Raw genomic sequence first — 27,206 nt, forward strand, 5'->3', positions numbered from 1 at the left:
CACAGCAATTAGAAGTATTCCTTTTTTTATTATTATACTTTTTCTTTACATTTTTATTACTAACTTTATTTTTTTTATTTTTTATTTCCATAGGTTTTTGGGGAACAGGTGGTATTTCGTTACATGAGTAAGTTATTTAGTGATGATCTGTGAGATTTTGGTGCACCCATCACCCAAGCAGCATACACTGAACCCAATTTGTAGTATTTTATCCCTCACCTCCCTTCCACCCTCTCCCCTGAGCCCCCAAAACCCATTATATCATTCCTACGCCTTTGCATATTCATCCCTTAGTTCTCACTTACAAGTGAGAACGTATGATGTTTGGTTTTCCATTCCTGAGTTACTTCACTTAGAATAATAGTCTGCAATTCCATCCAGGTTGCTGCGAATGCCAATAATTTACTCTTATTTATGGCTGAGTAGTATTCCATTGTGTATATATATAACAATATCTTTATCCACTCATTGATTGATGAGCATATTTTTGCAATTGCGAATTGTGTCGCTATAAACATGCATGTGCAAGTATTTTTTTCATATAGTGACTTCTTTCCCTCTAGGTAGATACCCAGTAGTGGGATTGCTGGATCAAATGGTAGTTCTACTATTAGTTCTTTAAGGAATCTCCACAGTGTTTTCCATAGTGGTTGTACACTAGTTTACATTCCCACCAGCAGTGGAGAAGTGTTCCCTTATCACCACATTCATGCCAACATCTATTTTTTTTATTTTTTTTATTATGGTCATTCTGGCAGGAGTGAGGGGTATCACACTGTGGTTTTGACATGCATTTCCCTGATCACTAGTGATGCTGAGCATTTGTTCATGTTTGTTGGCCATTTGTATATCTTCGTTTGAGAATTGTCTATTCATGTCCTTAGCCCACTTTTTGCTAGGATTGTTTGGTCTTTTCTTGCTAATTTGTTTGAGTTCCTGGTAGATTCTGGATATTAGTCCTCTGACAGATGTACTTTTTCTTGGTAGATTTATACCCCAGAAATCTACCCCTTATCTCTGCGTTTTCTTCTCACCACCCGACTCAAGAAAATCAAAGAATCCTCCCCAGTACCCACCTCCTCTAAGAGTGAATTAAGTAGAGGTTAATAACTTACTCATATTTTAAATTTTTTAGCTCCTGTTCAGCTGCATGAAGAAAAATGATTTTATGGCACTCGGTTGCCTGCAACTGGCTTACTGGTCAGTTACAGAACACTTACAGGGATAAAAATGGGTCTCAGTTTCCATTTCCAGGTATAAATGAGTAGAAACACTTCAGACCCAAGGCATAACCGGGGACTTTCCTCAAACTGCAAGTTATCTCACCCTAAGTGTAAGTTTTGGGAACACGCACGAAGAGCATAGCCAGAGACCATGGGTTTTCACAGAGAAACTGCATTCATCCTGCTCTGCAGTGTTTGAAGCACGTGAGCATCAAATAATTTATTTCCACCAGTTCAATGACAGAGTCCAAAGATCTTAAGATCAGAGAGGAAGAACTTTATGGGATGATGTGAAAACCACTTCTTCATGTACAATCTTTTCCTTGAGTTGAATTCAGAGCACTTCTTACCTTCTTAATATATTCTATTTTATCTATATTCAAGCCTGAAGTGAGATCTGTTTATTCCTGACTTTAAAATACTTTAGCCCTTTTCACAAAGCCACCAGCCCCCGCCTTCACTGCTTTCCTCTAAAGGCAAACATACTCCACTGTATTGAATATTGTATTAATTCTTCTAATTAAAAATCATTTTCCTTTCTTGTCCCTTTTCAAGGCACTATCTTCCCTTTTCACGTGTCAGTTTTTCTTCTTCCTGAATTGCAAAGGTGAAAAAAAAAAAGAAGGTGAATAATGTTGTGAATATAAACACGTCTGTTGCCATGGGAGCCGCAGCAGCTGAGCGACAAGAACCACTTGTGGCTGCAACATTTGCAGGAGGCCACTTGCCAAACCTGGCAATTCTAATTCAGTAAACAGGGACAACGGTGGGCATAGTTAGAGAAAATTGCTTATTTTACTGGGAGGGAGAGAGGCAAGCTAGGAGGCTTCGAGAACTCTATAGGATGTACAGTTGATGTTGATGGGCATGCCCGCTGCCTAATGAAGTGGTTGTTTTTCAAAGGGGCTTGGTAAAAACGCAATTTCTAGCTACCTTGACAGCAAGGAGGTAGACTAACAACGCATCCTGTGTTTGCTGACAGTTCCCCCATAGGCCTGGTGATGAGGCTGGGGTGAATACAGTGCCGTCCTGCAACTTAGAAAACCATTGCCAAGTTGCTGCCTATTAGGTACCACAAAATTCTGAGCAATGTGCAAATCCAGTAAAACTTGCCCATTTACTTAGCTTTAAAAAAAAAAAAAAAAAAAAAAAAAAAAACTGCGTAAAGTGCTCAGTACTATGGAAAGAAAACTGCAGCTGCATTCTTCATTCTTCTCCTTCTTAAAAATGCGATCAATTAAGGAATCTTTTCATTTACCAAAAGCATTGTTATTTGTCCTGTGCGTCAAAGGGGTTGGGGAACATCTTTATGCATTTTGTTTTCCAATGATCTTAAGCAAAATATTAACAGGAACAATTAGCCACACCCATATTTCTGAGATTTTACAAGCCAGAACAGAGGACCCACCTCCTGAAGATTTATACCTAGGAAGAGGATACAGAATAAAAATTATTCGTGTCCCATAGGCCATCACCAGAACCAAGACCCCAGGAATGAGGACCTCAAGGGTTTAACTTGTCACGATCACAAAAAGTATTATAATGAATTCCTTGAGAGCTCATTTGACTATGCAGGCTTTTTGTAGCCTTCTCTTTTGTTCACAGGACAGAACAATTTCTGGCACACATAGCTGGTACTTAATAAAATTTATGTAATTGAATTTAAGTAGACAAAATGAAAAGTTGTTAAAACAATTAATTATACCAAATTTGAGTAATTGAATATGACTCAAGTGTGATAAAAGTTCTTAAAAGACTTTAATTCCTGCATTCTTTATTTAAATATTAGGGTTTTAATTGTATTATAAAAATATCAAACCCATTTTTCTATAAACCACCAAAAGATGTTCAGTCTTGTTTTACAGAGGCAGAGTTTGAACAATAGAAACCACAGGGACCAGAGATGGGTTTTTTTTTTAATTCTATGTCCAGCTTGGACCCTAATTGGCTGCACGAACTTAGAAAATCCTTGACGCTTATTTTTCTCATCTGTAAATATTCTCCCTGGTGAAGTCCAAATGACATAAATATGAAGGCAATTCAAAAATTATAAGCGATCAGATGAACTACATAAATCTAACCTCCTTTGTGTCTTTCTTCTTTGAGTCTTCATACAAATGCCATCTTCTCAGTGAGGCCACCCTTGGGCACCTTGTCTAAAATTACAGCCTACTGCCAACCCCATCCCTGCTTTATTTTTCTCCTTGGCGCCGTCATCATGTTGCATATTACATATCCAACTTATTTGGCTTGCATGTGGACTCACTGCTTGCTAGAATATAAACTCCATAAGAATGGAGGGTTTTTTACTGTTTTTTCCTAAATATATCCACAGACATAAATAATACATGTTTTTAAATATGTTTTAATTAATAAATGCAAAAACGAATGACTACTTTGCTGTCAGTTTTTTCTAAATGGCTTTTCAACATGATAGAAATATTAACCAAGTCATTCTATCAAGGCCTCTGATCAGATCTGTTAAACTCAGCAGAGTCCAATGAAAGAGCTCAGGATACCAACAAAGTAGAGGATCTTGGGCATGACTCACAACAAATCCATATCTGTCACAGCTACAAGCTATAGAATTGTTATCAGCATAAAATATGATGATGTGAGCAAAGTGCTTTAAAAGTTAAAAGCACCGATAAGGTATTACAGCCTGTGCTACTATTAAACAGTGCCTTAATATTTTGTCTTAATTCTGGTGCCTTAATATTTTGTCAGGGACATTAAGCACAGTGGGAGTAAGAGTGGCAGTTGCAATGCAAACATTTTCAAAGCATTGAAGAGAAGGAAACTGCATTGGTCTTGGCCTCTCTACTGTAAATGTGGTTGTAACCTGTCACAGGCTGCAGAGTAGAACACAGACCATAGAGTTTTGGCCAGAGATCAGGGCACCACAGTGTCCTTCGTGAAACTTGAAACAGTTGAGTTGTGAAGCAAACTCAGATGTTCCAGCAAATTACAATGTGTAGATTAAAGTGCCTTGTTCAGCAAAGCATAAAACACATAATTAAAAACATTTAAAAATTAATCATATATCTGGAAATAATAAATCACTGCCTCCTTCAAAGTGTCATGAAAATGGAAGTTTCTTCTGACAGATTCCATTGTTCTGTAGGTACTATTTTCTTGGTATGATGCCTTTCAGTACCCCTGCACATGATTAATTTTCAAATAACACGAAGTCTTCAAGCATTATAATTCAGAAGAGTTTCCTAGGCTTCTTATTTCTCTTTCCTCAGAATCATTAAATATTAGGTATGGAGAATGGTTTTTGATGACAAAAGTCTTCTAAAGTGAGCTGAGTCAGAAACAAGGAAATGTCCAACCCTGTGCGTTGGAAAGTGGGGTGCCCTCTGGGGTCACTGCCCTGTGTTTCCATCACAGCTCGGGAACTGTTTTAACTGGTTTCCCCAGCTGGTTCCCAAGTGGGTCGTCTGTGGAATGAGTATGGTCACCTACGGAACTGGTGGATCCATGATCCCTTCAGATGTTCACTGCATGAGCTGAAATGCTTGAGAGTTTTTGATCTTTGATCTAAAGAAAGAAGGCTAAGTAGAGGAGAAAGGGCAGTGCTAGGATGCCTGAAAGAAGAAGGGATAGGGAAAAGGAAGAAACTAAAGAGGCACGGCCTCTGTCTCCTCCCGTGACCTGAGTCCCTATGAAGAGAAGAGTTGGGAACAGAAGCCGGACAAGCAATAATTGGTGGGGCAGGGGAGATGGGGGAGCTGAGAAATAGTAGTATAAGCCGTGTACACCAGCTGTGTACTTCAAGGGGCTGCACAGAGATGGAGTGCAGCCCTCCTCTACACTGAACCTCTCTTGCCCTTTACAGCACCCCATGCTGCCACTGCCCTCAATTCAGATCTGGGGCAAAGGGGTCCAAGGACAGCTCCCAGCCCAGTGAAGATCTAGTTGGCAGTAAAGCTCGAAGAAAGCATTTCCAGCAGGAGGAGTGCTGACCACAACAAGGCAGGAGTCAGCGTGGAAGAAAGGAAGCAGCCTTGCTTCTGACCCTCCCGAGACACGCATAGGGGAGGACTGGAAGGGCTGTTCTCACACAGGAAGGGGCAAAAGGTCATTGCAATTTGGGTGTTAGTGTTAACAGGACTTCATCTCTGCCCTCAGACAGGTAAAACTTGGGGAAATTCTGGTTGCAGGGAGAGGAGTTTGCTCAAACGTTCACTGAAAGTATTAAATAGGAGAACGTAAGAAGGTGCATGGCACAGTGGTCTGACACATAGAAGGTAATGTATAAACGTAGCCTTAGAAGATTTCCCAGGTACTTGGGTGCAAACGTGTAGAAAGAATATCGATACCCCTCCCCAACACATCTTTCTCTGTCCCCCACCCCTTACTTAATCATCCTTATCCAAACTACAATGGCTCCAGGGTCTAGATGGTTGTCCAAGATGGTCCAATAGCTTGTCATACCCTGCAAAAAATAACCACAGGACTTCCACTGACCATTCCATATCAGGGGACAGAAACACACACTGGAATGTGCCATCTGCTTTTGTCCTCAACCTCGTGGAACCTTTTAACTATCTTTTAAATTAATAATATCTTCTGAAAGATGAGAAAAAGAGAATTTTTTTTTACTTGAAATAGTGCCAATACTAAATGAGTAAGTCTGAAGTGAGTTCGTCATAAACATGTCACCTGGCTCAGAGAATTTTATATCCAAATCACCATCCCACAGCGGTACCTTTGCAGTTTCTCTTGGCTCACTGTGCTATTTTTTAAGCCTTATAATGTTGCCCTCAGAAAGAGCCTGCAAGAAAAGAAGTCAAAAGAAAAGACTAATCTAATAAAAATCAAAATGAGGCTGCATACCAAACACGACAAAATAAAACATTTATCTCTCCCAGGGGTCTGCCATAGCCAGTTCTTACGGCTCATATACTGCTGACAAGTTTTATGTTGTCTTGATTACATCCGAAGCAAAATTGCCCCAAATTATTTAATCACATGCATGCCAGGAATGCACTATATCTGACAAATATAAAGTGAAATCTACTGCCTCTGTTGTCCCCAGGTTTCAATATGCAATTGTGCAGACTTTCTAAGTAACGTGAATGTGTAAAATAGGTGTAAATTAAAATATTAAAAATTCAGGTTGATTCATTTGGGTGAATAATTCAAATGTGACACTTCATAGCTGTGTACTCCTAGAAAATTCTCATTAGGCCTGAGTAAAAGTGCTCCAATGTCCATAGTATTACGTATGTGGTCATAAAAGATCTTCAGGTTGGGAGACTTATTTTCTTTTTCTTGTGAGACTTTCCCACTGTACCCTAACCCATTTATATTGCAATGTAGAATTCTTTATAGCTATATGAGAACTTAAATAGCAGCAAGTCCAATTGCTCATTTCAAAGATGAGAAATAAACAAAATGCAGTAAACGCATTTTTTTCCTGACTAGCGGTCTCACCCACAATCTTCCAATTCCTGGAATATGTGATACAAAGAACAATGTATAGCCAACCAATAGCTTTAGTAATCTTAATGTAAATCTTGGTAAACAACTTAGGAACTGCCTCTTCTTTTTCCTTAAAAACCCACTTGTGAAGGCTGCTAACCAAAATGTATATCCTGGGCAACTTGAATCTATGCTCTTGGGTGGCCCTTCTCAACCTTTAGGCTTGAATACGCTCTCTTTGAACTAGATTTTGACCTTTTTGTTTGTTCTAGGTCCATACTCCCTGTCTTCACTCACTTTCTTAGCTCCTTCCTTTGTGCATCCTGGAATCCCCCCAGATAAACTACCCACCTCCAAGTACTGCTTTCTGGTTCTGCTTTTGAGGGGTCATAACTAAGACAAAACCTTCCTTCAAAGTCAGTGGTAATGGGTAAATTTAAGGGAGTTAATGGGGTTAACTATTAAGTAGTGGGGTTAGTGGAGAGAGAAAGGGAGGAAGAAAGAAGTGTCACCTTTTACTTAGCTGGAAATGTGTTCCAATCATGATATTCACAAATGTACCTCTTCTGCTAAGACCTTATAAAAGACCTATTCTCCACTTTCAAACGATGGATCTTTTCAGCACAGTTTCTGGGGCTGTATCTCCACTGACATTTTCCTTATGATATTTGATTTTCAGTAACTAGGTAAGTCTATGGACTCCGCTCTTTTTTTTTTTCTGATAAAGCTTACAGATTTACTAGTGATATTTCCACGCTGCTTTGCCTTTCACTCTCTCCAGCTACTATCAGTCTGGCTGATAGTAACTGTTGTGTATATGAGTGAAAGAAGGAAAGCAGAGAGAGAAAGGAAGAAAAGAAGAAAATCTAGCAATGCTTTAAAATGCATTAGGTGATAAGCCATGCAGTTCTAAAGAGTAAGTGTGATTCATTTTGTATACATGAGTGATAGTATTTGCAAATTTCTGGGTTATCTGTAATTCTTAGCAATAAGCCTAGATATTCCGTAAGGTCGAGTGAGAAAATAAGTTTGACACACAGAAACTCAGGAAAAGTACTGGGGCCTGAGGAGCATTCTTCAAAGGAAATTAGTCTGAAAACTAAAACAGAGTTCAGTACAGGAAGTCAAAACCATGCATTCCAAGTTCTTAGCAGAATGGCTTAGTTTGGGGATTATTTTACTCTCTTACATGGAGAAACAAAGAATTCAGAAATCAAACGTGCATAAAGAAAACAAAATACTTGAATTTTTTGGTCTAACAAAAACATAATACGTGAAGATGAAACTAATGGTGAGAAAGCTTATGAAAATTAAAGTAGTAAATAATTTAGTTCTCACCAGAGATTGTCTTGAACTGACTTGTTTAATATGTTTCTGAAGACGTTATTTCATTCCCCAGCCTCCTCAAAATAAAACAAAATAAAGAGGAAAATAATCAATATTGAAATGTTTGTGTTTTTTATTTGTTTATACCACTCTCCCCAAATCATGTTTTTAAAAAGGGACTGATTGTGGAAAATGTTTTATGAAAATATTTTCTGTAGATTCTAGTCCAATCACCGTGGAATGTGTCTGATCTTTTACTTCGTACCTCAAGAATGTAATCTTCTGAATTTTCTTTCTAAGACAAGCAAGTTTTCATTTAGTTGAGAAACTACAGTAAGGAATGCATCCAGGCTAGAATTTTAAACCATTGAGCTCCTGGCAACTTGCCCTTCCTTGTCATTTCTTTGACTCTTTCTCCCCTCCTACCTGTCTCTTTTCCAACCCCACATACCCTCAGCCCCCCTCTCTCCTCCAAGGGAGCAACATGGTTACTAACTGGAATGATGGGAAGGCTTTGAAGTCACTCAGGCATAATAATTTGCTTTCTATTTTTAAAAACAGATCTACTAGTAAAATAAATCAAGTGTCAGGCAAAGTGGTATAATCAAATGTGCTTTGTGCCTCTTTCAGAGAACAAATAAATTTTTCCTTCTACAATAATGAGTATTAAGTGGAAATGATTTAGAGATTTGGAGTAAATCTCACCTCTATCCCCAAATTCTTGGCCTTGAAATATTGACGGTTGATCAGAAATGCACACAGGATCGGTGAGCTCCAGCAGGCCAAACTCAGAAAGAATGCCAGGAAGCTTAATGTGGAGGCTTAATCCCAGGGACAGCAGTGCCTTAGGTCCCTTTTCAATGTTCAGGTCACAAACAAGATCCTGCACAGTCTGCATTATATTCACAAGCTATAATATTTTAATCATTCTTTGCTGCTTCTCTACTTGGTTGGAATGGATGTGGATGAGTAGAAATTGAGGTGATAAAAATTAAAGTAGGCCAGCGCAGTGGCTCACGCCTATAATCCCAACACTTTGGGAGGCCAAGGCAGGCAGATCACTTGAGGCCAGGAGTTCGAGATCAGCCTGGCCAATATGGTGAAACCCCATCGCTACTAAAAATACAAAAATCAGCCAGGCATGGTGGCACGTGCCTGTCATCCCAGCTACTCAGAAGGCTAAAGTAAGAGAATCGCTTGAACCAGGGAGGCAGTTGAACCAGGTTTGCAGTGAGCCGAGATTGTACCACTGCACTCCAGCCTGGGTGACAGAGCAAGACTCTGTCTCAAAAAAAAAAAAAAAGATTGAAGTAAATATCTTTTCAAAACCCAGTAGAAAAAGAACAGCTGTTTTTATTACAAATAGAAAAGGCTATTCCTAGCAATACAAAAAGAAAAGACTGTTTTATATTTGTAAGTACGTACACCAAAGCTTCTCACTCCAGGTGCCTCTTGGTCTTGGAAATTGGGTTACACTGATCCTCTGGTAGTCATTTTCAAAAAAGATGACTGCTGAAATCAAGTTCTATATACCGTGCCTTGTGAGATATGGTATATTCCCAAAGGAATTCAAGCAAAATCTCATGATCTTAGGTACATTCATGACAAAGACTCTGTTCTTGACCAAACCCTAGTATGACTTCTAGCAGATTAAGATTTTGTCCCTACGGTGACCTCAGCTCCCTCTTAAAATGCCTGCCTGCGAAAGCTTGCAATTATAAATCCTTTCTCTGCCCTTGAGATATAAACCTTTTACCACGCAAAACTGTCTCCTCAAGGACCTGGCAGCCATCTCTCCGAAATGCAAACATTAGGGAGATAACTATTCCTCTCAGTGTGAAGGTAGGGGCCTAACATCTGCAGCCCCTTGCCCCAGCTTAAACAACTTCCCCTGTCATAAAGATGTAAGAAGTTTGTTTCTCCTCCAGATAAGCACCAACTAGCAAACCTAGATAGCCTAGTGACACAGACCATATGCCCCTCAACACTCATCAGTGTCTTTCCTTCAGCCCGCCCCAGTATTTAAAAAGTGTCCCACCTTTTGTTGCAGCAGAGTTGAGCTCAGGTTACATTGGCTATTTTCCCCTCTTACAAGAGTACTGAATAAAATCTGTCTTTATCACCTTTAACCACCATCTGGTTTTGTCTGTCTTTGACATCAGCTGGCATTCAATAAAGGAAACAGTAACTACTCTAGGTGTTTCAAACAGAAAGAATTTGAATGCAGGTAATTAGGTACTTACAAAATTATTGGAAGAATTAGAGATAGGGTTATTAAGTTTACTGTCCAAACTAAGCAGTTTTTTGGGGGGGGGGTTGTTATCTTTTAATTGTCATTTTATAGCTCCCCACCACAGCTGCCCCACATCCTTCCCTTCAATGATGACGTTTGCAGGCTTCAAGGGGACCAGGAAACAAAGCTGGGGCCTGGCAGCCCCACTACACTGCCAGCTGGGGAGAACAAGTCACAATTACAAATTATCACAACAATTAGCACCTGTACTTGGGGGCGCTGCATATTGAGGAGGCCCCAGCTTCTCATTGCGCAGGGGTCTATTTGGCAATGACCTTGCTCTGGCGATGATGCTATTCCTTCAGCCTGAGGGAATTGATGTTGATGAACCTGGTGGCATCAATTGGCTCATAATCACCCTGCATGTTCATGCTCACCAGCTTCTCATTGTAGAGAGACAGTGGGAACTCCCGGCCGAGGATGTACACCTGGCCCTTGAAGACAGACACCTGCACTTTCCCTTCCACTCGCTCCTGGGACTTGGCGACGCAGTGGCAGGCAAATTCACACTCAGTGCTGTGCCAGAAACCGGTATATACCAGCTCAGCAAATTTCAAGCACAGGCCTTGTTTGATTTTGCGCACTTCCCAGTCCATGGTGAAGGCCTTGATGTCTAAATGTGCGTGGTAAAGGATGGTGCCTGCTGGGGCCTCCTAGATACCTCCAGACTTCATTCCAATGAAGCAGTTCTCCACGATGTCAGGACGGCCCACGCCGTGCTTGCCCGCGACTTCGTTCAGGTACATGAAGAGCTCCAAGGAGGTCTGGTAGGTGGAGCCATCCTTGATGTCAGTCACCTTCACGGGGACCCCTTTTTTAACTAGATCTCGAGAATGTCAGGGGTGTTGGGGGCCGGGTCCTGGGTCTTCGCATAGAGACCTGCAGGCACTTGGTTCTTGGGATTCTCCAGGATTCCAGCCTCACAGCTGATGTGCATGAGGTTCTTGTCCATGCTCCACAGGTTCTTGGGAGTGACCAGGACGGGAATCCCGTGGTGCTTTGCATATTCCATCAGGTCATTGCAGCCCTTGAACTCAGGCATCCTCCAGGGAGCAATGACGTTTATCTGGGGAGCCAGCAAATAGCAGGTAAGCTCAAACTGGACCTGATCGCTCCCCTTTCCCGTGGTGCACGGGACACATACTGGGCCCCCTCCCAGTGGGCGATTTCCACTTGTTTGCGGGCGATGCGGGGCCTGGTGAGAGAAGTGCCCAGGAGGTAGCAGTCCTCATACAGGGCGCTGAACTGGATGGCTGGCCAGATGAACTCCTCCACAAACTCCCTGCTGACATCCTCAATGAACACTTTGGCCCCAAGCTTCAATGCTTCTTCCTGATTTCCTGGAAGTCTTCCTTCTGGCCACTGTTGGCCAGGTAGGCAATGATGTCATAGCCTTGTTCTTCAGCTACACGAGGATGCAGCAGGTGGCCAGGCCGCCACTGTAGGCCAGAACCACAGAGCCTTTGCTGGACATAGCATCTGGGATTGGAGGCACTTGTTCCCAGCGTCTGGGATCTGTCTTCACAGTGCAGTGAACCACTCGGGCCCCGGCAGCGGTGGCAGGCGACAGAGCAGGGCCACTAAGAGCGGGTTTTAGAGTGAAGAGGACTTGTGCAATGGGTAGAAAGCAGGCCTATCCCAAGCATATGGAACAAACTAAGTCAGGCAGCCACTACTGTATCAAAGTCACACCAGTTAGCTGGTATTCAGAGTTTTGGAGCTGCCGCTCCCACTGCTGCGGCCGCATCCCTGAAAGCCTCACACCCACAAAGCTGGAGCCTAGAAAGGGAAAGGCTGAGGTCGGCCATGTCAACCTGCAGCCATAGCACGCCTGTCAGGAAGACAACCCCCTCTTCTTCTGCCTCCCCACTCTGTTCAAGGGCTTCTCATCAGCAGGACCTGATCCATGTCCAGGCCCCTCCCTGCAACTGAGACTGGAAATATCACTGATAGTTTTTCATCCTTTCCACAAAGAAGGAAGATGAAATGCAAGTTCTACAATCATCTCCTTTTCCAGGCTATTTGGCCTTGATTTCACACTGAAAAGGAGGTCTCTGCTCTGTCAAAACTCTAAAAAATGTGAGGTATTGAGACTTCCCAAATCTCTTCAAGATTGTCTGAATGATATCTGGGAAGTCTGACCCAGGACTATCCACTTTTTCTACCTGTTGTTAAATACTGGTCCCAATTCTATTTCCAGTAAGAAGGAGGCAAAAATGATGAAGAGGTAAGTGTTTTTTGCCCCGAATCTCTATTAATAATCAATGCATTAACACTTTTTCAAAACAGTGGTTGAAGCTGTTCTCTAAAGTTTTGATGATAAAAGCATAAAGGATCTATGTGGTCAAGAGCAGGGCTGCCTTCAGAGTTGTGAATGCAGTGGTTGGGTTTATGTTTCAGTGACTGTGTGTGGAATACTTAGTTACTTGGTTTGTCCTTTGGATGTGGCTGTGACAGACAACAAGTAACTTCAGGTAGCATTTATCTGGAAAGAGACAGAAGGAGAGAAAGAGACAAATGGAGAAAATTAGAGTCAGTAACAGAAAAAGACATAAACATTCAGAAAGCTACAGAGAGACAAAGACACAGGCACCCCACCCTATCACCATGAGATACAGGCACTGTGTATGAGTGTACACAGACACATACACCCTGAAAATGAGGTAAAGGGCGAGATGAGGGAGGAGACAGAGAGAAAAGAGGACACAAAAGCCAAGTGAGGGAACAAAACTAAAATGTAGCATGTAGTCCCAGCTACTTGGAGGCTGAGGCACGAGAATCACTTGAGCCCAGGAGGCGGAGGTTGCAGTGAGCCAAGATTGCACCACTGCACTCCAGCTTGGGCTACGGAGTGAGACTCTGTCTCACAAAAGAAAAAAAGGGAAAAAAAGAAAAAAAGGAAGAGCGGAGGTTTAATAAGCAACAGAAAGCAAAAAGAGAATAGCTCTCTCTCCTACAGAGAGAGAGGGGGCCTTCAGTGGATCTTCCGGTTCTATGGTGAAATGCATGGGGTTTCATAGAGGAGCTTGAGGAGGCAGTGTCTAATTTACATAGGGCCCAGAGGTTGGCTAGACTGGGTGTACCATTTACATAGCGCAGGAAGAAGCTGACCATCCCACCCTAATCTTTTATTATGCAGATGGAATCACTATCTGGCAGGCGCCATGTTGCCTGCTCGTTACTGTACATGTGGTTGACAAAGAAAAGAGAAGATGGAGCCACCAGGTTGAACAGGCCTAGCCCCCAGGTAGCCTTTTCCTATTGGCACGGGTACTGGCATGCACCCATGCAAGCTTCCAGCTTGCTTATCTATGTCTGCAGCTCGATTTTAAAGGCTGCTCTTTGTTAGAAAAGAAATGATTTGGGGGCTGCTTTTCATTAAAAGGAAAACTTTACCGAGGACTTCCTTACCCTATCTGCCTAAACAATTTCTTGTTAACTCTTACATCGAAAAGGACCATGATGGTTCAATAAATGGTATTGTAAGAGTTAAAGAGGAATGTATTGTAAGAGTTAAAGAGGAATGTATTGTAAGAGTTAAAGAGGAATGTATTGTAAGAGTTAAAGAGGAATGTATTGTAAGAGTTAAAGAGTTAAAGAGGAAAGAAAACGCAGCTGGCAGTTAAGGACGGGTTTACTTTAAATAAAAAATGAGAGGGGCTTCTGGCCAGTTTCAGTCAGGAGCGCTTTCTCTTAGACTATCTATTGGTTTTAGGGTGAGGGGACTTATTACAAGCTTGGCATGTTTCTGTGTGAGGGAGAAGTTTTATCTTGGGGTTGGAACGTCTCTGGGAGGAGCGGATGTTATCTTGGGGCAGACATCTTTCTGGCTTGGAGTGGGGTTATCGGGGCAGACATCTTTCTGGCTGGAGGGGGGTTATCTCGGGGCTGGCATCTTCCCGGCTGGAGGGGGGTTATCTCGAGGCTAGCATGTCTCTGGTTGGGGAGGAGTTTGGAATGTTTCTGGTTAAAGATGTTATTTGTGGTTTATGGTCGTCCTGACCTTAGCCATTAGGCTGGTGCCTTTTGGATTTAGGCGATTTTTTTATTAAGGTGAACTTTAGAATGAGAGGCTTGTCTGAGATGGAGACGCTCCTGCTCTGTCAGGTATTAGGACAACTAGTTATGAATTCGGAAGTCATTTAAGAGAATTCATAATCTCTCAACATATATAAAACAAAATATTAAGGCTCAATGTAAGCAATATATCTTTTAAAATATTAATATGTACAGATAGGACAATACTTTACAACTGTTTGATGCAGGGTGAGGGGAAGGCTTTCTAAGTAAAATTGCAAACCCAGAATTAGTAAAGAAAAATCTAACAGATTTGGCTACCTAAAAAGTTTAAACCTTTATAATTTTTGCCAATGGGAATGGGGAGATTTAAGAAGATAGTATCCAATGCTAGCAGAAGTATTTGGCAACCTGGAAGTCTCCTCATCTAAATTAATATAACCTATGGGAAAGTAATTTGTCCATGAAATTATAAAATGTGCATTCCCTATAACCTAGCATTTTTTCCTAGGACACTAGCCCATGAATATAATAACATTAATTACAAAGCTATTCTTATAGAATATTACAGCATGATTTAATTTTTGTGAAGTAAGGTATATGATATGCTTTGGCTCTGTGTCCCCACCCAAATCTCGTGTTGAATTGTGATCCTCAGTGTTGGAGGTGGAGCCCAGTGGGAGGTGATTGGATTATGGGGGTGGTTTCTGATGGCTTAGGACCATCCCCCTAGTGCTGTCCTTTGACAGAGTTCTCATGAGATCTGGTTGTTTGAAACTGGGTAGCACCTCCCCCTTCTCTCTCTCTCTCTCTCTCTCTCTTTCTCTCTCTCTGTTTCCCTTGCCACCATGTGAAGGCATGCTTGCTTCCCCTTCGCCTTCTGCCGTGATTATATAAGTTTCCTGAGGCCTCCACAGTCTCCTGTACAGCCTGTGGAACTGTGAGTCAATTAAACCTCTTTTCTTTCTAAATTACCCAGTCTCAGGTAGTTCTTTATAACAGTGTAATAACGAATACAGAAAATTGGTAACGAGAATGTATGTGTATATATGTGTGTGTAATGTATCTTTCACTGAGTCTGTATAAAATTAGGAAAAGATTGAAAAGGATAGGCACAAAAGGTACTACGAAAAATGGAGTTGAATGAAGGGAAAAGTTGTCATGTTTTTATATATTTTCATTTCAAAAGTAGTAATTTTTACAATAATTAGGATGGTAATTTTAGCTACATCTATGAGGCTTTCATTTGTAAACTGAATAAAATATTTGACTTCACTTCTTTCTACCACAAACACATTTTTTTCAATTAGCCCGCATATTCTTTAGTTTATAGCTCTATTTTTTACACCATAGTCACTAAATATTTGTTGAATAAATAAATGGCCATTCTCTATCTTTTGTCTGTGAGACTCTTTTCCTCTCTAAGTGTATTAACTAGTTTTGATTTCTTTTGATTTCTATTGAGTTTGTTAGCGCTAATTATTCATCAAATTTTTCAAGATTGTTTTTTAATTACTTTCATTGATTTAGGGATTTAGCTACCTCTCAATTCCCCTTCTCCCTCCTAACCCCCATCTCTTCTCCACTGCCACCCGGGAAAGCAAGATTTGTTGGCATATTCTGTCTGTGTGCTCATTTTTAACCATTGATTTAAATATCATATTATAAGAAATGAATACTTTTCGAATGTGCAGTATAAGTATGTGAGACTATTTGAAGAACTGTTTCATCAATTTGAAGAGTAAATTATTGAACTTGATCATATCATATGTTTTATTATTCTAGGTAAAAAATAATTCCCCAATTAACCAGAAGGGGAAAAGATTAATTTAGTTGTGAAAATACAGAATTACATTTCTATAATTTTTTAAAAATGTGTTAGATCAGGCAAATCTGCACATCAAGTGTTTTTTCTATAGTGATAGTCAAAACTTTCTTGCTCACAGCCTATTTACTCACAGTCTATTTAAAGCCCCTATTTCTTAAATTCAGACTAATGTGTTTGGTTTATGGTAAGTCTACAATCAAACTGACAATAAAGACTGTTTATGCTTCTCTGCAGAAAATCTGGCTGTGTTTATCTAAGTGACGTACAGGGAGAAAGATTTCACAGGTGGAGTTTTGTTGTTGTTTATAACTTCTAATTATGCTCCCTGAATCATCTAAAGACTAGAAGGAAAACTAAACTGCGTTCTTTAAGTGCCTAAGGTGTGTGAGCTACTTGACATACACTATTTCATTTAATTCTAACAATGTACTATTAAACAGCTGCTATTATATCCATTTTAAACTGAGGCTTAGAAAGAGTAATACTGGTTGAGCATCCCTAATCCAAAAATTTCAAATCTGAAATTCTCCAAAATTTGAAATGTTTTGAGCACTGGCATTGTGTCACAAATGGAAAATTTCACACCTGGCCTCATGTGACAGGTTACAGTCAAAACTCTGTTTCATGCACAAAATTATTTTAAAATATTGTCTCAAATTATCTGCAGACCATATGTATAAGATATATAGGAAATATAAATAAATTTTGTGATCAGATTTGGGTCCCATCCCTGAGATAGCTCATAATGTATATGCAAATATTCCAAACTGAAAAAATCTGACATCCAAAATGCTTGTGGCCACAAGCATTTTGGATAAGGGATACTCAGCCTGTAACTTAACCAAGATCTCACAGACAGTAAATGTCAAATCCAAGCCCCAACCCAGGTCTATCTAACTCCAAAGTTTCTGCTTCTTTACCAAAAGGCGCCCCCTATGAAGTCTTAAATGTTGCTCAAATAAGAAAGTTATTGCATGAATCTTCAAATAAGTCTCAGTTTTACCTTCTCATATTTCATAACAATCAAATTTCACAACAATCAAATCTCACAACTATCATCTTAAATACAATAGGATTTATCCTTACTTAAAATACAAACCTTAATTATTTCTCTTTAAAGTAAACCTTGTTTTTGTCTATAGAAATTCTCTGCTCGCTGGAAAAAGAGGCAGTAAGAAGTGACCCATGCTCCAATTTAATTATGTTCACTTGTCTTCAGGATTTTTCTTGGCAATTTAAAATGAGCTAATAATGCAAACCAATTAACAAACAAAATGAGATTACACTCAGACAGCTAAGCTACCAGTAAATACAAATATTACTAATTAGGGTTTTAATTAGAATAAACTTTAAACCAAAGAAGGTATGGAGATAAACATGCCAAGCACAAGTTAACATCAAAACAAACAACTATTTTTGCAGAAAAGTTATAAGTGTGCAGGTAAGTTCTGCAAAGTCTTATATGCCACCCCATAATCATATATCATCCTTTTAAACACCTTTGTTTCCAATTTTGAATACAAACATCAAATATCAAAGTTTTCAAGTTGAGCCAATATCAAGTCACACTCAGCCTTTACAAATAGCCATACAACCACTCTAGGTCTTTGCTAACGACCATCACAAAGAGTATGCAAAAAATAAAGAAGTCAAATGTCTGAAACCATTTTCTTCATGTAGAAACATCTTGAGTTTTCTCTGGCAAACTCAAAGTTCCCTCTTAAAGCTCCTTGCCCAATTTCAGGGCACACGATAACCTTGAAACCCTTGGAGGACACGTTCAGCACCCGGAATAAAAAAGCAAAAAGGTTGGGTTATGAACAATGTAAAATAAGGCAGATAATAAACAGAGTGATTATTAATAGTATTTTTTTTTTGAGACAGGGTCTCACTCTGTCACCCAGGCTGGAGTGCAGTGGCGTGATCTTGACTCACTGCAGCCTCCACTTCCCAGGTTCAAATGATTCTCCCACCTCAGCCTCCTGAGCAGCTGGAACTACAAGCGTATACCACCACACCTGGCTAATTTTTTTATTTTTTGGTAGAGATAGGGTTTCACCATGTTGGCCAGGATGGCCTCGACCTGCTGACCTCAAGTGATCCGTCCATCTCAGCTTCCCAAAGTGCTGGGATTATAGGCGTGAGCCACTGTGCCCAGCCATGAAGAGTATTAATACTATTAATTGTGTGCATAAACCTGCGAGGGAGCCCCTGTTGTATAAAGTGCAATCACTGAGAAATTAAGGGAGGCAAAAAATTGCCACCAAACAAAAAGTCTAGTTTGAGACTAATTATCCAGCAATAGGAAAGCCCAATTGGCCATCTTGTCCATGGTACTATCATTGACAGCTGGGTTTAAAAAAAATGTTTAGGACCGGCCAGGCGCGGTGGCTCATGCCTGTAATTCCAGCACTTTGGGAGGCTGAGGCGGGTAGATCACGAGGTCAGGAGATCGAGACCATCCTGGCTAAAACGGTGAAACCCCGTCTCTGCTAAAAATACAAAAAATTAGGTGGGCGTGGTGGCGGGCGCCTGTAGTCCCAGCTATTCGGGAGGCTGAGGCAGGAGAATGGCGTGAACCCGGGAGGCGGAGCTTGCAGTGAGCCGAAATCACGCCACTGCACTCCAGCCTGGACGACACAGCGAGACTCCGTCTCAAAAAAAAAAAAAAAATGTTTAGGACCAATTGGGCATGATGAGGAATGCCTATATATTGTAAAATTATGCAGCCATGAAAAACTGATAAGGGGGTTCTTCATGCACTGATATGGAAATATCTCAAAAGCATAATATTAAAAGAAAAAATTAAGATACAAAACCAATATGTTAAATATTTCAGTTTTAAAAAACTAGGGCAGGGGAAAGTTATGAATGCATTTGGATTGTATTTACACAAAATATCTCTGACAGAGCGAGAACTCACCCCCAGGAAGGGCACTAATCTATTCATGAGGGATCTGCCCCCATGACCAAAACACCTTCCATTAGGCCCCACCTCCAGCACTGGGGGTGGGATTTGGTGGGGACAAACAAGCTATACCCAAACTACAGCATTGACCAGTCAGGGTTCTGATTCCTGCCATCCAAATTGTCTGCCTGATTTCAGGATCGTCTGTCAAATCAATTTCTATCTACCTAAATCCAGGACTTACTATTTCCTTTCATTCTTGTAGACTACCAAAACCTGCAGCTTACCTTCTACCTAATCTGACTTAAATATACAGACACATTTGCATTCCCAGGTGCTCACCAAGTTCCCCAGAGATTTTCTGCTAATCAGCGTCACCCATTCATTCCCTCTTCCTATCCCTCAATCAGCTTTCCTACTCCTCATCTAATGCTGCCTATATTTCACAGTAGTAAGACATTCACCTTCTAGTTTCTGAGAGTCAACTTCCTTTTTCTGGGAATAGCACACAACAATTAAATTTGCAGAGAATGGGAGGCTCAATAAGGAAACCAACTAAGCATGAAAGGAAAATTTTTTACATGCAAAGACTGTCAGTGCCATGCTGAGGGGTTTGGACCTCATTTGTTCTGTAGAAAAGCCTGGGAAGGAAGACCGTAAACTCTCTAAGAGCACAGACTCTAGAGTTGGAATGCCTGGGTGTGGATCCTGACTCTGCCACATTTTTGTTAATATTACCACTGACTTTACCAGAAAAATCTATAAGTATTAAGAGGCTGTCAAGCTCACAGTGCCACATACAAATTTCCAAAATTCCTAAGATTTGAAAGCTCAGAATTTATCATTGGCAGCAAGTACTGTCAGTTGTGTTTTTTAAAGTAACAGGCTTGCTTTGTTCATTTTTTGAGAAAATGTCCACCAAATAACCAAATTTGAACAACCATAGTTTGTCTGTCAGCATTTTTTCAAGTAAAAATGGTTCATGGAGAAGCAGTTCAGCTCACAAATCAATCACACTGCACTTTTTCTCAATACAACCATCATATTTTGGTACTCAGCAAAAGGTACGCATATTTCCTATTTTGTCACATAAAATATTAAAAATATGTGTAAAATGGGCCGGGTGCAGTGGCTCATGCCTGTGATCCCAGCACTTTGGGAGGCTGAGACAGGCGGATCACTTGAGGCCAGGAGTTCAAGACCAGCCTGGCTAACATGGCAAAACCCCACCTCTACTAAAAAATACAAAATTTAGACAGGTGTGGTGGCACACACCAGCTACTTGGGAGGCTGAGGCATGAGAATTACTTGAACCTGGGAGGTGGAGGTTGCAGTGAGCCAATCATGCCACTGCACTCCAGCCTGGACAACAGAGCAAGACTCCATCTAAAAAAAAAGGCGGGGGGGGCGCTAAAATAAAAGTATAAAATAATACTTTTCAATACCTGGAGAACAAATTAACACATACTAGAAAATACCACTTATAATTTATCTTTGCCCAGTAGAAGAGCTTAAAGGTGAAAAATAAAATAAAAAATACATATATATATTTATAAACACCCATACATACCACCATCTATTTTCCAGTGTTTTATTTTTTTACCAATGTAAGTATATTAATTTTCATGATACTTTGGGGAAATCTAAGATCTTAATTTTAACTGCAACTGAATTTTAATCATACAAATTACAATGAATCATATAAAATTATGATTAAACATCACAGTTTTTATTTTTGTGTTATTGCTCTCTTAAAAAAAAATACAGGAAACCAGGGGCTCTCATTTGGATATGTGTTGAAATCATTTGAGGAACTTAAAATAAAAAAAGAGACCAAAAAATGTGTACTCACAGGATTTAATAAAATTAATAATTTTAGTAAGATTAGTAAAATTAGCGATTTAGTAAAATAAATAATTTGTACTGCTCCATCAAAGCCATTCTTAAGTGAAACTCATTTTCTTTACTGTAAGTGTGTGGCAATGAAGAATAAAATAGGGCTGGGTGCGGTGGCTCACGCCTGTAATCCCAGCACTTTGGGAGGCTGAGGCAGGCAGATCACTTGAGGTCAGGAGTTGGAGACCAGCCTGGCCAACATGGTGACACTCCACCTCTACTAAAAATACAAAAATTAGTTGGGCATGATAGTGCACATCTGTAATCCCAGCGACTAGAGAAGCTGAGGCATGAGAATTGCTTGAACCCGAGAGGGGGAGGTTGCAGTGAGCCAAGAGCGTACCACTGCACTCCAGCCTGGGCAACAGAGTGAGTGAGATTCCATCTCAAAAAAAAATCAAATCAAATCAAATAGCTGCTCATACAGTTTGGTAGCATTCTCTTAATTTGTGCACAGGATCAGCATTTTTATGCACCATTGCTTTGCATCATTAGTACAAATGTCAACAGAGTGAAAAGGACATTTTTTTTTTCATATTATTGTAAAAATAAGTTTGGTACTCCCTGTAAGTGTTCTGGGCACCATGAGATCTGCAGACCACACTTTGAAACTGCTGGTCTCTGTGAACACGATGAAGTCCTTAGCTAGGCAGTGCAGTAGAATTGGAAAAGCAGGGCTGTATAGAAAAGAAATTTTTTGGCAGAATGCAGGATTTGGTAATGAAGTACATGCGAAAAGTACAAAAGAAGGGGGATCAATCTTGCTGAAGATGTCTGACTACCTGTTATCAACATAAAGAATAAAAGAAAGCTGCAAGATAGATTAGCAATGGGTCTGTTTATATAAGGTTTTGGAGACACCTCCAAAAAATGTTTTCATAAGACAAAAGAGACTCAAGGCACAATATTTTGCTTAGAGACAATGATTCTGAGTGTTGATGAGTTGATCACTCAAATTATCATCCAGGCCAGCTTTCCATGGACCTATGACTGATTACTAGATTGAGGTAATTGTAATTACAAATCTAGAAATGCTCAAAAGACACTTTTCACTAAATTTCCATCTAGACATCAGTAATAAAAGGTTCTAACTACACTGGATACTGGGACTGCAACAGCAACAAGAGGCAACACCTTCTGTACAAACAGGATTCTTGACATCGGATAGCAAACTTGGCGGAGACACTGGTGGCTCTCAACAGAAGAGGTGGCATCTTAACAAGGATATTTGATATTATTCATTAATCCTGGAGCAAACATCAGCAGTCTCAACTCTGAACATTGTATTCCTTGGAATAAGCTTCATGGATCATCAGTAATATCGCCAGCAGAGCAATCAGCAAGCATCAGCAAAGAGCTGCGTGCTGGGTTCACATGAGGATCTCCATCTGAGCCAGAGGAGGAAAATGGAACTGGTGGTAATCAAAGGGCTAATTCACGGAGAACCCGAGCAACAACTTCTAGAGAAAACGCCCAGGATTCTTTGTGAAACATTTAAAGCAGGATTAGTGTTCCCATAGAGATGTAAGAAAAGCCGGAAAAATACTGCTTTGAGGAGTTGTTTCTACTCCCTGGGTGACAAATGATTGATTATTAGATATAAAAAAAAACCTAATACATGAAAATTAATTTTCTAATTATTCTTATCTCCCACAGACATTGGCTTGATCCAAAACTCTATTTTAACAATGACCTATTTTCTACAAAAAAAATTTGGCTTAATTATGAATCAAAAAGCACAAAGATTCCCTTTTTCATAAAAAATCAGGCCAGGCACAGTGGCTCACGCCTGTAAATCCCAACACTTTGGGAGGCTGAGGCGGGCAGATCACCTGAGGTCAGGAGTTCGAGACCAGCCTGGCCAACATGGAGAAACCCCATCTCTACTAAAAATACAAAATTAGCCAGGCGTGGTGGTACGTGCCTGTAATCCCAGCTACTCGGGAGGCTGAGGCAGGAGAATCGCTTGAACCTCGGAGAACTCCTGAGGCAGAAGAATCGCTTGAACCTCGGCTCACCACAACCGGGAGGCAGAGGTTGTGGTGAGCCGAGATCGTGCCATTGCGCTCCAGCCTGGGCAACAAGAGTGAAACTCTGCCTCCAAAAAAAAAAAAAATCATTTGCTATGTTTTTATTTTATCCTCAAAGACTCCATCTGTGTCTGACCATTAGTGATAACCAAATATTACTACATGGCCTTCTTTTAAATATCTATTTTCCACTCTATATAATATTAATCCTTGGAGGATTTAAGTTGCTTTGTCATGCTTTAGGATGGCTAATCTATCCAAAGCGTCCTGTTTTAGAAAAAATGTATTCCGTGTCTGCTGAAAAGTTCAGTAACCTGACCACAGCTAAAATACAATATTTTACATTGTACGTAGGTTTCTTTTTTTGAGACGGAGTCTCACTGTCACCCAGGCTGGAGCGCAGTGGCACAATCTTGGCTCACTGCAATCTCCGCCTCCTGGGTTCAAGCATTTCTCCTGCTTCAGCCTTTCAAGTAGATGGGATTACAGGCAACCGCCACCTTGCTCGGCTAATTTTTAATTTTTAGTAGAGACAGGGTTTCAGCATGTTGGCCAAGCTGGTCTTGAACTCCTGACCTCAAGGAATCTGCCTGCCTTGGCCTCCCAAGGTGTTGGGATTACAGGCGTGAGCCACCTCACCCGATCCTGTACATAGATTTCTAATGAAGTTTTTTTAAATACATGATTTACTATAAATTACAAAAGCCAAGAAGATAAATTAAAGAACTGTGAACACACAGTATGTGCTGAGTCTTATGAAATTTTGGTTATCCTCTATTATTTAACAAAACGGGTCATGAATAGAAATCTCCAGCCACTCTCACCCTCCCAACAAATATCCAGCCACACTGCCTTTTTTTGTCATGCCTCAGACATGCCAAGCTTATTCTTCCCTGAAAGATTTTACTCTTGAGATTTCTCCTTTTGTTAGTTACGTATTTCTGCGTAACAACATATCCCAAAACTTCATTACTTAAAAAATAAACTTTTATTATCCCCAAGTTCCCATTGGTCAGAATTTCAGGAGGGGATTAGCTGGGTGCTCTGGCTCAGGGTCTCTTATGAGGTTGCAGAAAGATGCACCCAGGGCAGCCATCATCTGAAGGCTTGACTGGGGAGCCGACGCCTCACTCACACAGGTGGCAAGTTGGTACTGGCTGTTGGCAAGAGGCCTCGGTTCCATCACCTCCATAGAATTGCTTGAGTGTCCTCATGATATGGCAGCTGGCTTCCCTCAGACAATGTCCCAGGAGATCAAGGGGGAAATGGCAATGTCCTTTATGTCCTAACCTCAGAATGTGGACACCACAACTTCCACTGTATTCTGCCAGTCACACAAACTAATCCTGATGCAGTACGGAAGGGAATTCCATAGAGACGTAAATACCAGGAGGCAAGGACCGCTGGTGTCATCTCAGAATGTGGCCACCACATCCCTCTCTCAGATCTGTTTACTTTTCCTTAGCTCATCTAATTCAGGTCTTTGCTGAAATGGGACCTCCTCAAAAGATCTTTCTACTTGTCTCAATTAGATTACCCTTGACCTATCAGTTTCCTATATTATTTTTACAACACTTATCAATGCCTGGAATTCCATTATTTATTCACTTATGTGTTAACTTTTTATCATCTATCCCCCAAGCTTCATGATAAGAGTAACTTTGTCCACTTTGTTCACAATTCAGGCCCATCACCAAGCACAGTGTCTAGCCCAAAGTGGGTACCTCATAAACACCTTTTGAATAAATGAATGGTTTTTGAAGCAGGGGTAATGGGAGGACTGCTTGAGCTTAGGAGCTTGAGGATGCAGAGAGCTGTCATTTGCACTATTGCACTCCAGCCTGGGCAACAGAGCAAGACCTTGTCTCAAAAAAAAATACAGTAGGCTATCAGAGGAGATAGCTTGGAAATAAATGTAGATGAAAGGAGATGTTAATTTTGGAACGGGCTTAATCCCATTAAATACCATTACTTAAGTATGTAATACTTCTGCTTCTTGCAGCTTTTTATTATCTCAGTACCTGATGCACATATATATCATCTATCATTTTGTCACTGAACGAAAGAAAGATGTATGCTTATTTTAAATAGATAAATGATACTTTACTGACCCTGCTTTCTTTCTTACACTTCTCTAGGAGGTAAAATTACAACTTGCCCTTTCCTTGCTAAGAAGAATATAATTAAAGTTAAAACCTAATACTGAAGTTTCATCTAAAATGCTACTGTTTATACTCCGCACAAAAAAGGATAGGAAATGGTCTGTCAGGCTGGCCGCAGTGGCTCATGCCTATAATCCCAACACTTGAAAAGGCCGAGGCAGGTGGATCACTGAAGGCCAGGAATTGGAGACCAGCCTGTGAAACATGACAAAACCCCATCTCTACTAAAAATAGAAAAATTAGCTGGGCGTGGTGGCATAGGCCTATAATCCCAGCTATTCAGGAGGCTGAAGCACAAGAATTGTTTGAACCCGGGAGGCAGAGGTTGCAGTGAGCCAAGAACGCACCACTGTACTCCAGCCTGGGCAACAGAGCAAGACTCTGTCTCAGGGAAAAAAAAGAAAAAAAGAAAAGAAATGGTCTGTCAAATGCTCATTTATGCAAAGTCATTTGCACCTACGCAATTAGATTGTCATGGAGATAATCTGCTCAGACTAATAGCTTTCATTGCAAATGAAATTATTCTAGTTTTAATCCATCTTAATTGAGTAGGAGAGCAGGAATGGGTAGGTGGGCCAGCAAATGAACCTCTAAGATCAAAGCAGATAAAAGGATGTTCATTCCAAAGTGGATCGCTAAATAATTTTTTGGCACAGAGCAATAGAATCATTAAAATGGAAAAAAAACATTGAATTATCTAATTCACCCACTCAGCCAAAGCACAACTTTCCTCCACATAACTCAACCTCTATTTGAACTATAACTGTCATGGAGTTTACCCATCTATATCCTCTTCTCTTCTTTTAAGCTTCTCTTCCCAGAATTAATGTTTCCCTTTCCTCCTATTCCTCATATGACATAATTTCCAGATTCCCTCATGTTAGTCCCTGGAATATGCCTTATTTAGTCAAAGTCTATCTTTGAATGAGAACCTACAAGTTCTGCAATGGCCTGATCAGTGAAGAATAAAGTTGCCTTGCAATTTCTTATTCTTTGCAGAATAAATTTCATTAGTATTTAAATAACTATGTGATGCTGGTAGCACATAGTGAGCCTATAGTCAACTGAAGCTCCTAATTCCTTTTCACATGAACTGATGCTGAACCATAAATTCCCAAATCCGAATGTGTTAAGTCAGTTTTCTAAATGTTTACATTTACTTTTATCCCAAAGAAATTTCATCTTGTTAGTCTACTTTCATTCATAATAGCTGACTAATATTTAAATGAATCATTATTCAATGTAATATCCCAGGGCTGGGATTAGGGTGAGGCAAGTAAGGCACTCACCTCAAGCACAAAATTTAAGCTCTCAGGAATCAAGACAACTAATATTTGAAGGCAATCTTTTAAAAACTCAAAATCAATGCCAAAAATCTACGTTAAATAAAACATCAAAATGTTAAGTGAAAGTAGACTATTCTTGTTCATTTGTTTGCTTTATGAGCCAGCGCTATTGTGCAGTGGGAATAGTTTCCAAGCCACCTGCAGTTCCCGGGGCCATCGAGGCTCCCTGCCCCTATCCCAGTGTGTTTATAAGGGCTGGCAATGACACGCAAACATACTGGACAAAGTGACATTTTATATGTAGTCATGGCATTTATTGTCAAGATTTTATTTCTTTTTCCATTTGGGTTATAATATGGGAAGATATTTTCATAAAATATCTTCCAAATTTTACCAAAAATTTGGAGCACACATTTTTCCTTTCATCTTAGGCTCCATTTAGGCACATTACAGCACTGCAATCAGCATTTGCCCACATTCTCATCCTATCCCCAGATTTATGTTATCTGTATATTTGTTAAATGTGCTTTTTGTAGTTTTGTCTAAGGCACTGGTAAATATATTGATCTGAGAAATTCAAGTATAAACGCTAGTTCTCTGATTGAGAGAGCTTGCTCTAGTTTGAAAATAGTTCAAACAACTAAAAATTCCCTTATTTGCCGTTGTTTCACATTTCTTTATATTTCTGTACCTCAGAGGCACTCATGATTTACTAAGTTGAATTATAGTCAGCCTTCCATAGCCATGGGTTCTGCATCCATGATTCAACCAAGCTTGGGTGGAAAATACTTCGGAAAAAAATGGATG

At 40.3% G+C, this 27,206-nt stretch overlaps 1 pseudogene; it reads right to left on the reverse strand.

The window, feature by feature from the left end:
* Positions 1–10,532: 10,532 nt before the first annotated feature.
* LOC116472251 (argininosuccinate synthase-like) lies at positions 10,533–11,746 on the reverse strand (annotated as a pseudogene).
* Positions 11,747–27,206: the final 15,460 nt, after the last annotated feature.

Source organism: Hylobates moloch, unplaced genomic scaffold, assembly GCF_009828535.3.
Source record: "Hylobates moloch isolate HMO894 unplaced genomic scaffold, HMol_V3 SCAFFOLD_8, whole genome shotgun sequence".
Classification (NCBI taxonomy): domain Eukaryota; kingdom Metazoa; phylum Chordata; class Mammalia; order Primates; family Hylobatidae; genus Hylobates; species Hylobates moloch.